Source organism: Python bivittatus, unplaced genomic scaffold (genome assembly GCF_059951505.1).
Source record: "Python bivittatus isolate LINGU-HERP-01145 unplaced genomic scaffold, Pbiv_v1 ctg000020_np1212, whole genome shotgun sequence".
Taxonomy (NCBI): domain Eukaryota; kingdom Metazoa; phylum Chordata; class Lepidosauria; order Squamata; family Pythonidae; genus Python; species Python bivittatus.
Window position 1 is genome coordinate 125,362,950 of NW_028277030.1, and position 16,260 is coordinate 125,379,209.

The 16,260-nt window shown below is 34.6% G+C and overlaps 1 protein-coding gene across 15 annotated transcripts in view; it reads right to left on the minus strand.

Annotated features, from left to right (window-relative positions):
• The window catches only part of NRXN1 (neurexin 1), a 986,667-nt gene that overhangs the window by 522,082 nt on the left and 448,325 nt on the right, over positions 1 to 16,260 (minus strand). The gene's annotated exons all lie outside the window — the stretch shown is intronic.

The window sequence follows — 16,260 nt, forward strand, 5'->3', positions numbered from 1 at the left end:
GGCAGTAAATATCTTTTCTTGGGAATAAATTACATTTTGTGGTAGAAAAGTGTAATATACTTTAAAAGTAGTCATAAGAAAATAAGTGTCTTTAAGTGAGTACTAGTATGGCTGGCAACTCCCTGACTATAAAAAGATTGATGTGAAAATCTGCAGTTTCATTCCTAAGTATCCCCTATGTCTTGTCCAGATACTGACTCTAGACCTGTTTGCTGTAGTTCCCAGTAACTTCCACTCCTTGCTTAGTTATTTCTTGGCCCCAAGTCTACTGAAGATTTTGTCCCGCAAATCCAGGTCTAGATCATTCTACAGCAGTGGCAGAATTTATGAATCTAAATAAATATTAAGGTACAGAGCAATCTCCTTTGCGTCTGTTTTCAGTAATTTCTGTTTAAACATTTTTTGGGGGGTGTTTCTAAACCCATACTGAAATTGTACATATGATTTGCCAGACATTTTCTCCTTCAAATTTGAAGAGTAGTTGTGTGAATATAAGAATCTCTCCTTTCCCTGAACTCAAACATGCATAATACATTTTCTACCAAATTGTTAAACTTTCATCTGTAGAACTGACAAATCAGCTATCCTACTAAAATTAATTTAACACAGAATATTTATTCTAGGTAACCATTGGAGCCTGCAAGGATACATAAAACATCAAATATATTTCTATTTTTGGCTGCACACATTTATGTATTTTAAATTTAAAATATAATAGTACTGGAGCTCCATTTTAGAAATGACAAACAATCTTGGTTCATCCTAGCCTTTTTTTATAGTAATTTTATTAAAAATTACAATTGCAAAGATAAAAACTAATACAAACTAAAAAAAATGAAAGAATAAAAAGAAAAAAAAGAAAAGAAAAAAAGAAAAATAGAAAAGGAAGAAAAATTAAGAATATAGTAAAGAAAAGGAAAAGAAATGCATAAAGAAATGACTTCCCCCTTCATCTCAAGTATAAACTATTTTAGTAACTTATCACCTCTTAAAATGCAACAAATAATCTCTTCTTTCCATTTCCCATCCCTGATCTATAAACAAATCCTTAAAGCTTCATCGTTTCAGTGTTGATGTCAGCAAAAGTCCATTAAGGTTTACCAGAAGTAACAATATATCTATTTTAAACTTGATCCAATAAACCAACTTTATATTCCTTCCTTTCACTTCTAACACTCTTGATCCTTAGTGCCTTCAAATAATATCCTAGAACTTGATTTCTTTTCATTTTTTTCTTTGTCCCTTCCCACGCAATTCTTCAGAGCTTTAGCAAGCCTCTTTTGTAAATCCAATATAGGAAAATGATTCAGGTCACTCTCTTGGTTTGTTATTTGCATATCCCTTTTAATTATTAAGACATCAGCTGGAATCTTTTGAATGTCCAGTGTAGCATCTTTTCCCATATCATTCTTGTAGCCTGTCATTTTTAAATACACTTTCAAATCAGTCTCAGTGTTGTCTAGTGAAACTGTTCGTCTTCCATAACATCTTTTAAACAGTCTCTCTATAGAGGCAGACACTCTTAAAATTAACTTCTGGGTCCATTCTTCAAAAATATTAGTAAATCAAATTTAAGTGTTCTTCTTTAATTATAATCTTCAGCTCCTTCTAGTGTCCAACTTTCAAAGTCCCATCCTATTGTTTTTTTAAGAATTCAAAACAAAAGCATTTTCCCACGGGAAGGATTCTTATAATTCATTCCAAAATCTTATTTCAAATCCATCTGGACCCGTAGTCCATTTGTAACTTTCCAAAATCAAAGCTTTAATCACCCTTTTGCTGTTTATTCCCCCTTCAACAAAATTTTAAGTCCTTAAACTTGTATTTAAAACTTATTTTGCTAAGGATTGAAGGAAACTCACCCAGTGTTTTCAGACTTGTGGAGCCAAAGGTTCCTAACAGCTAAAAAGCAGTTAAGCAATTTCTGAAAGTGATTAGTAAAGTAAGTATGAGAACCCAGTGTCCTTAAAGGGGCTGACCATGGTTTGAGCAAAATGGCTATTCTCTTATCTCCCAGTCCTCTAAACCTGCCAGAGACTACTGTCTTATGGTCTCCTTGTGAAAAGCAACTATCTGGAGCAGTGGGCAATCTCAAGTCCTCTTCTTGTCTGGAGAGGAATTATGAAGAGCTGGTCTACTTGCTGGCCCTTCATTCTACTGTGGTTATCAGCTCCGCGTTTAGCAAAGCCATCTTCAGTTTGTCATTTCAGAAGTCCGGTTCATCCTACTCTTCACTTAAAATGTCTCAAGAGGAATTCCAGAGGATTTCTTTTAATGCTTAAAAAATAGAAATACCAGTCTTGGATATCTCTTCTCCCTACCTTCCAAGTCTGAAAACAAATTCATCAAAAATTGGAGTATTTCCCCATTTGATGGTACCTCACTTCCTGGTGGCTTGCATGCTAGGAAAAGAAGCTTTGCTCTCAAAGACCTCCAGTCCATTGTCATCTACTATTATGCCATTTCTTCTCTCAAGAGGAACCAGTTGTGTTATTTGATTTTAGCTAGCAAACTGCAGAGAGGTGGGGCATATACCGAAAAACAAATGTAGTAGTCTACTTGAGGTGAACAATGCCTATCTTCATTGGTTTTAACCATCTAAGAAATCATCTAAGGATTCATGATCTCAAAACCATAGGTCCTTAATGAATCACTGCTATGAGATAGGTGGTTTTATAAGTATTTAAATAAACAAATAAATATTAAATTTAGCAGGGGATACCCTATTAAAGCTATTCTCACTTTCTGAAGGCAGTTAACTGGGTTCACAGAAGAGGGCTTTCTCTTATCTTGCTCCAAAACCATGGAATTCCTTTATTGGAAGATGTACTTGACCTTTGCTGTTTCTGCTTTCAGGAAAGGAATAGAAACTCTATTCTTCAGCTAGGATTTTTTTTTTGGCTTGAATTTGTTTAATGGTGGTTTTAATTGTATTTTTGAATGAAATTTATGAATTATACTTTAAATGAAATAATAACTCATTACCTTTCTTGTGTCCTATGGGTAGAAAGATAGGGTGATAATAATAATAGTAATAATAATAACAACAACAATAATATGTATGGGGTTGAAAATCCTTTTTCTTTTGGCTTTAGCTAATACTACTTTTGAATTACCATTGCTTTCAGTGCAACATATTACTTTATTTTGCTTTTAGTTGGCACAGTGCTATTGGATTTATTTATTTATCGATTTATTTATTTATCATATTTATATAGGCACCCATCTCACACAAGGTGACTCTGGGGAGCACACAAGGTTCCTATTCCACATCTCCCATCAGTAGGAGGAAAGAACTATACATAATGGGGGAGGGCAGGATTTGTAATCTGTTGTGTAAGGAATTAATGCCAATATTTCCAGAAGGAACGAAAATTCAACTGATCCTTGAATTGGGTTCTGTAAAATAGAAAGAAGCCCCATGCTCCCAGTTCTTCTCTTTTGAAACTAACCTTACACCAGCAGGAGCCAAAGGCTGAATGTGCTTTTTACATCACTCCAGCATCCTGAGCTGTTTTTAACAATATGCTGTTATATGGTTTTCCAGATAAAATAATAAGATCAAAACATAGCTGCTGATTATACCAAGGGCCTATAGAAGCCCATTTTCACCAGCCAAATATGTAACCTAATTTGCTGCATTCTAAAGCTTTTTATTTATCCACAATGGAAAAACAAAACAGATGACTTTTATTTTGCCCACTCTATTTAGTAAATCCTATCAAGATAACACATGGATAATGTATTAGTCAATTTGATCGTCAAATAAGATTTTGCAGTATCCACAGGAGAATAGATGGCAATCTCTTATGCACCCAGCACATTACTGAAAGCTTGAGATATCAAGGAGACAAATGGACTTTATTAAATTTCTGCCTCTTTCAGAGATGCAAGCTGAGAAATGTGTTGTATCTGTGCATCAGTGTTTGATCTTCCATCCCTAACACTTGCTGATAAGATAATATGGAAAAAACTCCTTGGGTGGCCGATAAATGTGGAAACTCTTGCCAATAAAAAATGCTGTAGGAGCAAATGACTTTGCAAACATATTCATTTAACTGTAGTATTCACATCTGCAGGACATCAAAGACAATGAGACAGTGTATGCATTAAAAAGGAAGATAAAGAAAACAGAAAGAGATAAAAAAAATAGCATGGATGTAAGGAAGAAGAGGAAGAGGAAGAGGAAGAAGAAAAATCAAAACAGGTGCATTGGCTTGTATTATAGCACATTGGCTGAAATTACTGCTGTTTTCCCACAGGTTTGAGTTCTTTCCTTATTGAGGACAATTTTAAATTAGTATGGTTCAGGACTATTTCACAAAAACTTCAACAACTTGGCTTCTCCAGGAAGGTGTTCCTAATGATGGGCTATGAGCATGCACTTAGTGCATTTAAACAATGTATCAAAGATCTGGAAGTCCAACAGGACCAGTCTACTCTACCTAAGAATGTTTTTTTGATCAGTCAAGCCCTTTCTAATAAACCAGTGAGATACTTACATTATATAACTGTCTCCAAATTCCGAAAGGCATTAACTCTAGCACGTTGCAATGCTCTTCCCACAGCAGTTTTGGAGGGCCAATAAAAAAAAGTTCCATATGCGCTGAGATTGTGTCCCTGTGGACAAGGGGCTACTGAAACTATAGCTCATGTCCTGCTATACTGTGCCTTCTATAAGGACTCATGGACCCATTTTATAAATTTTATTTGGTAAAATACCTGGGAAATTCTGATCTCTTTTATGTATGGTTCTTGCTATCTGATCAGTATGACTGAGTTTCTTTGAACATAGCTAAAATTGGTTACACTGTCTGTAAAATTAGGCAGACTTTGATTGCCCACTGATGATCCCACCATTAACTGTAATATATTATCATGTTTTGTTTTGTTTCATTTTAATGCATTTTTATTTGTAATTCTTGTCTGAGACCATAATAAAAGATAGATTGATTGACTGATTGATTGATTGATTGATTGAAGAGGAGGAGGAGGAGGAGAAGGAAGGGCTTCTAACCTCCATATAATGTTCTTAGTATCAAACAAGTTATGATTCTGGTTGTTTGGGAGATCTGTTCTTGGTAAAACTTTTCAGAATTCATACCTGGGAAGTAGACCATATCTGATAGGATTCAGAAAAACAGAATACTGGTCCTATTTCCAGAACTCATTTGTCTCTGACTACATATAAACTTTCTTATATGCATCTTCCCCAGTTCTCAATGCATATGGGTCTCACACTTCAGCATTTATCTGCTGAGTTCCCAAAGGGCTTTTCCAAACATACAGAATTCACAAGTATGTCCTTGTACATTCTGACCTTTGCAAGCTTTGATCAAAAGACATATAGTCTACACAGAATTACTAGGGACAATTCTTTAATAGATTGGTGGAACTTCAGTGTTCTCCTATCCTCATTTATTTTTGGCTTTAAGGAACTGGATGAAATATGCTTGCATCCTTTAGTCCCCTTCATTTGCAAATTCTTAAAGGGAGCACTGTGTCTTTACTTGGAGTTCCTGATATTACACTTGTTGTTAGTCTTGCCCCTAAATGCTTGCCTTACCCAAGAAAACATAACAATGAAAGAAGGTAATGGATAGGAATGGAAAAATATCTCTTTTTCATTGTCTATAAATATATTTTTTTCCAGCTACAAATTTATACCATTCCATTTCTATCATTTAAAAAATAAATGAAAATTCATAAAAATATTTATGCAGTTTTCATGAATGAAAAGCTGTACATATTTTTGTACCGTTTTTCACCTATATTTTGCAATTAGCCTAATATATCCTCTATGCCCTAACTTTGGGGGGAATGCCATTTGCCCTAATGCAAATTCTTAGATGCAATTTCTAAGCTATGTATTTTTGTAGAACTTGACATTGTAGAACTGTGTCATGTAATTGAGAGGTCTGCAACACTTAATGGATAGTTCTGTTGTAGTTGGTTTATTTTGTCAATAAGTGTCAACTAGATTAGTTTCTTTGAAATTGCAAAGAAACAAAAGTTCTTCTTACCTTCATCCTTAAACACATGCAGACTCAATAGCTGCAAAGAGTTAGTGCCAAGGTATGGTCAACAGGTCTTGGGGCAGCAGATCTCTGACCTTAAATGGATGGTAAATTTAAGCCTATGTTTTTATTTAAAATCTGGAGATACATCTGCTCTTTAAAGCAATTAATGACACTGACTAGATGTTTACATTGATCCGCATATGTGTAACTCCTAACAGTTGCATTTACCTTGAAGACTTTGAAGCAACTAAGAAATACTTTTGAGTTTCCATCAAAATATCACACACAATATGAATATATATTAAAATATGTTTCCTCTAAAGTGACTGGCTTTTAGATAAGCTCTGCTGGAAAAACAATGCTGGATGTATGGATTCTTTAATCCAGAAGAAAAGTGTTTCTGCGCATAAACAATAAGAATTTTATGTTCTTTGAGTCTGAATTCTATTTCTACCACTTTTGCATGTGAGAACGATATGTCTAGTCAAACAGCATTATTTTTAAAATTGGACACATACACACTGTATACATATATATGAATTTTAATCTCCTACATAGTTAAATTAAAACTAAGTGCGAGCCTGATCTCTATGTATTATTTAGAACAGGTGTCGGCAACCTATGCCCACAGGCCAGACTTGACCTGCCACCCAAAATCACCCAGCCCATCGTCCAAGAAAGAAATCTTGTATCTACCTGGCCTGCAGTGAACCTACAAAAGAATTGAAGTTTATAACTTTACCTCAGGCCTGATGTAGAACCATGCTATTTTAATAAATTATAAATATTTGGATGGTGTTACGAGCCTGTATATAAATATATATAGGTGTTTATAGCATATGTTTGGTTATGGTGGATGTCTTCCTCCTCCCTCCATAAGCATTTCTTTCCCCAACCACAAGAGGCTCTGTGAATCCCTTCCTCATTTTCCCCTTTGGCCATGCCTTCCTTTCTTTCTCTTAAGAAAGAAACATGTCTTTATGGTTCACCTTGGAGAGTCCTCCCAAGTGCAGTGTATTCACCTGAGAAGGAGGGAGAGGGCGGCCTGCCATTGACTCCTAGATATGACCCCTGTCCCCTGTGGGGAAGAAGGTTGCTCACTCCTGATTTGGAGGGTTGAACGTTGATGAAGTAGAACGAATTGTAAGTGGAGAAGTGACTTTGACTTCCTCTTCATACATTAATGACTCCCAGGGGTGAGTGTGTGTGTGTGAGAAACTGAGTGAGAGCTTTTGTTTTGGTTTTCTATTTGCAGGATATTTCTGTGTGGAGAAGTATCCAAAGGTGGTATTATTTAACATAACCTGGCCCTTTTTATTATATTATTTTGCTTGGCTTAGCACAGCTAGCTGAACCATGACAGAGGGAAGCCCTTTGTGAAACAATTTGTTTATTATTTCATGATTAATTCCTGACATGGCTAGAGAAAGGCAATTCTCCTGCTACCATTTGGGCAAAATGGGGACATTCCAAGTCTGTGCTGGGGACAGATGAAGGTTGCTTTGCATCTGCTAGATCCAAATTCTTCTTTCTCCCCAAGAGGACTTGAGATACACCCTCTCCTTGTTTAGCAACCACAATCCATTTCTTAAATTGGAACCAAAATGGTCACTAAGCAAACATATGATTGAGAGAGAGAGAGACTGCAAAGATCACTGGTTGCTGCTGTCTCATTTGGATAAAGTTCTCTAATGCAGTGTCCCGGCCTGACACCTTTCCCCCCCTTTTTTTGCCCCCTCCCTAGGCAGAAAGATTGCTTAAACAAGGTATCTCTTCCTGAGCTGCTTTTCTGGGCAAGGCAGTGTGTCCCTAAAAAGTGCTAACCACAAGTTAACAAGCTCAGCTGTGACCTTAATTAGTTTATTAGAACCCTAGGTCACTAAACAAGGTAGCCTCTAAACAAGGAGTGGCTGTACATTTATCAAACAGAAGCTAGTAGTGGATTAGTATTTCACGATAAACTACATCAATTATGATATTAAACAAATCAAACAAAGCAGTATTAACCTTGTGAATCTAGTTAAGGAAAAATGCTTCCACAAGAAGGATTAGGAATAAAAATATTGTCTGTTTGCAGCCCTTATTATACCATTTAAGCATTCAGAATTAGTGCAAGTAGCAGGTTAATTTCCTACATATAAATACATTTGTCTGTTTCACCTCCTATAATTTTACAACTTTTTGAATATGAGATTCTTTTATCTCCTTTTCCTAGATGCTTGTAATTTTTTAAAAGAGTCCACATGAAAATTCTAAGATATTTTAAAACTTTATATGTATTTGTCCAATAGGTATATTTTTACACATTTTATGCATTTTTGCAAGCAATTTTCTTTCCCAAATGTATCTATTATAATATATACATTTTGTGGAGGTTTCATTCATTCTATTCTTCATTTATTCTCTGTATTATTTTAGAAAGAGCCCATTTATGATCTAAAGCAGAACTGTAATAAAATGGCACATTGAATTAAAAGCTAGGTTATGACCTTAGAGCAGAGACAGATAATGGAAACCACACAACTGTCCTTCCTTAGAGTGTGAATGGTATGGTGTGAAGGGAGGAAGTGTGCAAATACTGTAAACATTCTTGTTTATAGAACTTGATGATATCTAGCAGGATAGTATCCTTATAGTGGTACAGAATGCAGGGACACCATAGAAAGGTCATCCCCAATCTCTTATAAAAGACATTCTGGTGTAAGGACTATGCTGTGATTTACAATATTTTCTTTATCCTATGCAGTGAACATACCGAGCATATATAATCTATAAACATGCTTTGTTTGGAGCTCTTCTGCAATTCTTTGGCAAGGAGCTCAGTGATTGTGTAGTTTGTGCATGCCAATAAATATATTTTGTTGCATCTATCTCTAATCACTTTGGTCCCTCATTTAAAGAGGGTATGTTTCCCATAGCAATCATCATCATCATCATCATCATCATCATCATCATCATCATCATCATCATCCCTTAATTTTTGTTACAAACACATAGAGCTAAGTTTGTTAAAGTCTTCATCAAGATTCATTTGTTGCTTGGGTTGCCAGATGAAATTGTATCTTTGTCTTCTAAACTGGACTAAATAATTATGACTTCTACCACCTATTCTGAACCTTTCAGTGACACCAGATTATTTGGTGTTTCCTTTCTTTTCATAATTTTCTTTTACAATTTTTTTTTCCAGGTGGGTGGGTGGAGGGAGAAGAAAGCCTGTTACTAGGGTACAGAGTGTCTGATTCCATTCCAATATTTGATGTTTAGTTTGTTAAAATATAAGTCACCATTCAAAAGCTGTAATTCTAACCTAAATTTAAAGTAATCCATATGCTTCTCCTCATACTTTAATGGAATTTAAGAAAAAATAGCAAAACTGCCTATCAAGAATTTGAAGAGAGTAATTAAGCATTCCTTGCTGCTATTGGTAACTGCTTTGTCACTCTTAATGTGTTCTCCAGCCAGGCTTTCAATCTGCCTGAGAATAAAAGACAATAAAATGGAGTCAAAGAGCTATATTTTGATATCTGCAAGCTCCTCCACTCCAGTTAACATTCAGGAACCCAATAAATGAAGCATGGAGCAAACCAAAAGTACTGAAATCACTCTTGTACATAGCTCCATGCAGACAAGTGTAAGTTATCTGAAAGGAAAATAATCAAGCAATGGTTTCAAACTGCCATATATACTACTATTTATCAGTATTTAGTTGCCCTACCTCATCTGTGAACCTGGACAATTACCCTCCCATAAAAAGTTTGTCTGTCTTTCCCTTTATTTTTTATTCCTTTCTGCTGAAAAAAAAAAAAAATTAAGGGATAGGAAAGAAAAAATAGTGGACGACGAATCTGTCAATATGTTTAATTCAACAATTAACTGATTTCTGAATCTCCACATGCTGCAGTGGACATGCATGGTTTTTAAAGGACTGGAATCAAATCTTTTATAGTGCCTGAAGCTCACTCAGTGGACAATCTTGTTCCAATTATCCATTCAAAGCTTAATCTTCACAGGATTTGTGACAATAAAATGGGATGGTCCTGTGTATCCTGTCATGAAGGACAGGAAGATAAAGATAAAAAAATAGTGACACAAAAATAAAGAGGGAATATCTTAATTATAACCTGATAATATTATTTCTAAACTAAAAGCCATCACAGCATTCATAAAGAAACTAGGAAATGATTTAGGGTTCCTTATGATGACATTTCAGCAATGGCTTTCTGAGATGAGACAGCTTTACTTGCATGTAGAGATGATCGTGTTCTAATCTAAGCAAAAAGTGAAAGATCAGAGTTTGACATTTATAAACCAGACATTTATCACTTTATAATAACACAAAAGTAGAAAAGCTGGATTGTCAGACAGAAAAGACTCTCAGTTTCATGGCAATGATATATATCAAGGTGTCATATCAAGAGCTTTTTCTGCACCATTAATAACTCATAACTAGGAGCACACATTTATATTACCTCAGTGGCATGAATGCTACAACTATATCACAACTTCATCTGCTGTGATGTAAATGGAAGAAATGCCAAATTACATGGTGAAAATAACATTGCTGGTTACTCTGCATAGCTTAATTTCTAATAAACTGAGAAAATATGGTGGAAAGAACATCTCTAACCTAGTGAAACAACTAGGTTATTGCAATGCTGCAGTAACGTCCACACCAAAATGTGAAAAATATATCAAGCACGCATAAACTGACAAATAACGAAGAGATAAATCTATAACACGTATCCCATGGTTGTTGTATAGCCAGAAGTGGGTGCAAAAACAGATTTAATAATGGAAACATTAAAACAAATAGCAATATGGATGCAAAATTACTACAATTAGCTCATGCCTTTTGAGGTATGATAATGGAGGCTTGCAGACAATGACCAAAGGAATGTGGAATAATATAGATCAGTGAGGCATAGGGATTAAATCAATTTAACCATGACCAATATAAATTATTTCGGAACAAAATTGCTAAGTGTGACTAATCTTGGGGCATGATGCTGCATTTAGGTTGCATTGAATAAAAGAATGTAATAGACACATGAAATAATTTACCCATTCTTTCTATATAAAAGAAGTGATAAGGGCTTCAAAGTGAACACATATACTCAAGTTTCTTGCAGAAAGTCAATGCTTATTTCTATTGAAACAATGAATGTTAAAAATTATCTTGGAAGAAGTTTCTAGTACTGAACATTCCTTAGTACTAAAGTAGACCCAATAAAACAAAGGATAATTCTCCAAGATAGTATTCCAATCTAACAAAAAAAAAAAAACACCCCCCCCCAATTCTTTTCTACTTTTAAGAATGTTTTTTCCATTTTCAGAGTCATCTTAAGTGTTGAATGAAAGCCTTATTATTAATATATTTACCTACAGGGATGGTTCTGTGAGGAATAACTGAATATTCAGCATGACAAATTGTTTACATTTAATCACCAAAATAACTGCCCGTGGATATAACACTTGGCTGTAGAGGCACAGAGAATATGAGTTGGCAAGATAGGTATTGTCCTATCTGTGACAGAATACAGTCATCCATGGCTCTCTAGTGTCTCATCAGTTATATACCAAACAGATATTGTTCTTTATAGCTGCTAGCAGAAACCTGGGAGTAGAATAGATAAGCATAGGAAAGGTGAGAGGTTACTACTGAGCTGGTAGAGAGAGGAGATAGGAAGAGCTTTAAAAACAAATATAACTTGGGGAGGAGAGATGGAAGTGTAGAGGCTGGCAAACAAATATGGATCTAGGCATCATTGGCTCTTGAAGGTTTATCATTGGCTCAAGGAGAGGCTGGGGCAAGATTTTCAGAAGTGGAGCTGGGAAGAGTTTACTTAGCTGACAGAGAAGTATGGTACTTAGCTTAGAAGTGCATGATAACCATACAGCAGTTTAAGTTCAATAGAATTTTACTGTTATTTATGACTATGACCATTTCTCCACATCACAGAAGATGGGAGAATGAGGAGAAAAGGAATGCTGCCTAAAAGTGAAATTAAACGCTTGTATATAGATTTCTTTGCTGAAAAAAAAAAAATTGTAGCCCAAGTCTGCTGTGCTGTACCTTCATCAAAATCCCAAGAACCCACAAAAGTCTGACAAATTTGATGGCAGCCATTGGATATGATTAATGACACAGTACAAACTTGTAAATGAAGCAGTGTGACAGAGAAAAATAGAACTTTTTTCCTAAGAAATCCCACTAACATGGCTTATATGAGGCAATGAGCTGAAGTGTCAATAACTTCAAGAGTAGGCATAATTCGGCCAAAGTCTGAGAAACCTCTTCCCATGTCTGTTACACTGGTCATACATTGCCTGATATGATAGCATAACTGGTTGTGGATACAGTTATATGAAAAGCATGTTTTTAAGTTGGTACAGAGAAGAGTAATATGATGCTCCACAAAAAAAATGGGAGAATATGTACATTCTAGGCCTAGTTCCATTGCTAAGAATTCTTGAGTTTATGATCAGTAGTGCCCAAAATAGTTGTTCTTCTAATACTCCTATTCCATTTTCAGTTGGTTAAATTTTTCTGTTACAATGTTATGGAAAATGGATAGTGAAAGAACTTGCAACTGGTAATCCCAGTAATGGAGCAAATACCTGTAACACATTTTATTTGACAGTCTCATATAACTCTTTAAAGAATATCCATGACCAGTTAGATATTATAATTCTTCTGATTCTGGAACTTATTTGGTTATTCTTTTCATTCTTCTCTATGGTAGTCTACTTCCCAGACATATTCCAGGTGGCTATCGTTCGCCATCTGCCTCCTATGCATTCCTGTTCTTTTTAAAATCAGAATTCCTCTTTTCCTTAAATACACCAATGATGCCAATTCATTAGAGGAAGTGGCCTACAGCTAGAAGGATCAATGCTAGGAACATTTTTCAGTATCTTCCCTGTATCCACAAAAAATGAGGACATTCACTGCTGCAGTATTGATGACCATTAAATAATGCCACAACTATTAGTAATTACCAAATCTGTTGGGATCTATCTATCTGTCTGTCTGTCTATCTGTCATCTATCTATTGCTGTATCAATGATTTGAATAATACCTGGTCATTGAAAATGCTGATCCCTAATTATTATAATACTCGTTGGTTATATCTGTCTTTACCATTGCAGTGCACACTATGTGATCCCTTCCCTTGAAAAGTATCTAGAAATTTCAAATGATACAAAATATGGCAGCTAGACTGCCAGGCAGTGCAAGGTACAGGGATCCTATGATGCCAGTATTGAAAGAACTGTGCTAGTTGCCAGCTGTTATTACCATCCAACTCTTACTAAGATGCTGGCATTAATATTTAAAAGTCTGAACAACTTAGGGTCCGGCTATCTGAGGGACCACTTCTCCTTTGACAAATATCCTTCTCCTATCAGAAGCGATCTGTCTCAGGTGGTAGAACACTCTGTCTTCAGGAGCTTTTTTTAGGTCACATATTATTGTTAACTGCGTTGAGTGGTAAAATTCAAGTGAAATATGGGACATAATTATATAACAATATAATAATGTATAAATAAGTCAAAGTACAGAATCAAAACTCTCCTTTCAGAAAAGGAAATTAATTTCCCCAACTGTTTCTTTGAATGTTGTTCTTACATTTTCTGTAGGTACACCTAAACCATTAAAAAAAATGGTCAAATATCCACTGTAGATTTTACATGTGTGTGTGTTATGCACACACGCACACAAATGCACAAACATATGTAACATAAAATTACATTTGACAGCAAGAAATATTATCTAACAGTTTGAATATAATATTACAGTTGATTATTTTCAATGCTTTTTAAAATGCAAACATTTGAGAGATTCCAGAAAGTTTTGAATGAAAATATCACATCAGAAACTGAAAGGTTTTATTTTAAGCTTAAGATATGAAATTCAGTATTTGAATTAGTTATTCTGGAGAGTTGGGCATACGTTTTGAATACTTGTAAATTTTTGTTTCAGATCCAATTTATAGTGGTTCACTTCTAATGAAACATAGTAGGATAAAAAATCAGAAATCAGGACATGGCAAAAGAGAAATTGGACCATTACATACAATCAACAGTTTTATTTGCTTATCCTCAGTTACAGGATTCAGATTATCTTCTTTCAAAATTTTCCCCAGATGACATTAACTGCAACATTTTCTTTGTGACTCAGCCATCTTGGGCAAAACAGATGTCATGTCAAGTTTGACCATGGATAATACACCCATTCCCTTAACATATCAAAATGTTCACCATGTGAAATGCTCCATCTGCATGCAGATTTTGTATTCTGATTGTGCAACTACTTAGAGCAGTATTGATGTCCTAAATGTATACCTTCATGCAGGGTTCCTCAACCTTGGCGACTTGAAGATGTGTGGACTTCAACTCCCAGAATTGCCCAGCCAGCCATGCTGGCTGGGGAATTCTGGGAGTTGAAGTCCACACATCTTCAAGTCGCCAAGGTTGAGGAACCCTGCCTTAATGGACTAATTTATGTGATGCACACTAGAAAACAGTCTATCACAACCACAACCACAGTCACAATCACTTCAGGTGCTATACAAAAAGCATACATATTTGTGTTTTCTATTGATGTCTTCTCAACAATTTGTTCTTTCCATGGGAAGGAAGGATGGAACATCCCTCAAGAAATTTAATTTCAATATATTTCAACAGATTAAAATGGTTCTGTAGAACAGTGTTTGTCATCAACAACCAAAGTTGTTTATTGTTTCCGTGGCAAACTATCCTTTCTTTTATACTTAACGTTATATTCCTTCTTGAATAACTTACTTACTTACTTACTTACTTACTTACTTACTTATTTATTTATTTATTAAATTTGTATCCCACTGCAATTTCATGACCCTCAGTGATGTACAACATATGTAATAATAAAACATCCACAGTAAGATTTAATTACAAACAAAAAAGATAATTAAAATAAATTTTAAAAATTAAAAACTGCATAACCATAATACTGAAAATAAAAAAAGTTAAAGATGGTGCAGTAAGTGAGAAGTATTGGAATAGTATCCAGAAAAGCTCAGTTTTTAATAAGCTTCTGAAAGCTGTTAAGAAGGGGACTAGCCTGATCTCCGCATGCATATACAGTTCTAAGATTAAAAAAAAAACAACACACACACACACACTTTGAAATTGTATTTTCCATAATCCATTCTTTTATTAAAAGTATCACTATTTATGTTTTCAAAATGTTTTTTCCCTTTAAAATATTATTAATTCAGTGTAATTAGAATTATATTAGCAGTTAGGTTAAAGAACTTCTGTCAAAAAATATTTGAAATGATAATGATTTTTTCTTGTTATTGTTTCAATTAGCCATTTGTTGTTTGGTTTCTTATGGAAGCATCAAAAAAAGTTACAATTTACAGTTTACCCATTACAAGAAGGCAACTGGAGGAGAATCTTGCAAATAATCTTTGGCTTTCCTTGTGAATAAGCAATTTTAGTTTTTGAGTGTTCCAAAGCAAAAATCCAGAGTACCATTGGCAGTAATTCAATAAGCACTCATTTTCCCTCCCCTTAAACCTACTAAGTGCCACTGACATGAATTGCAATTGTGTTACAATATGTTTGATGCATGGAAAGTCAAAGCATAGTCTAGTTAAGGTTAGCATCTTTTGATTTTATTATCAGTGGAATTGGTAAGATCACTTATAAAATTCTTCCATTGAAATTGGTGTAATTAGGTTCAAGTTTGTCATGTCCTTGGTCATTTATTTGTATATTAATGTACACTATGTAAAAGCTGCAACAATTAACATCCTTCCCCAAAAGGAAAAATAAAATCTATTGTACTTACTATAGAATGTTTGGGAGATCCACAGACTCAAAATAAAATCACAGTCCACAATCCTCTTTCAGAACATAGAATCTTAATCCAAATAATATCAGAAAGATTAAAAACTTATTATCAGTTCACCCGGTAAAAATGATGCAAGACATATAATAAAAAAACAATATACCTTAGGATGAAAAAGAAACCGTTACACAAATATAACCTTTAATATTATTAAAAACATTAATTGACGTTTTCATTTTTTAGTACTAATAAGCAAAATGTTATTTAGTTAGTGAAAGGCATTTGGAACTCAGAGAAAACTTAATCTGGGAGAATAATTTTTGAATTTTGACCTAGAAGTCTTTCTGTAGCTGTTTTGGTTTTAAGTATGTTGCAATAGGAGGTCAAAAATAAAAGATTAAACTT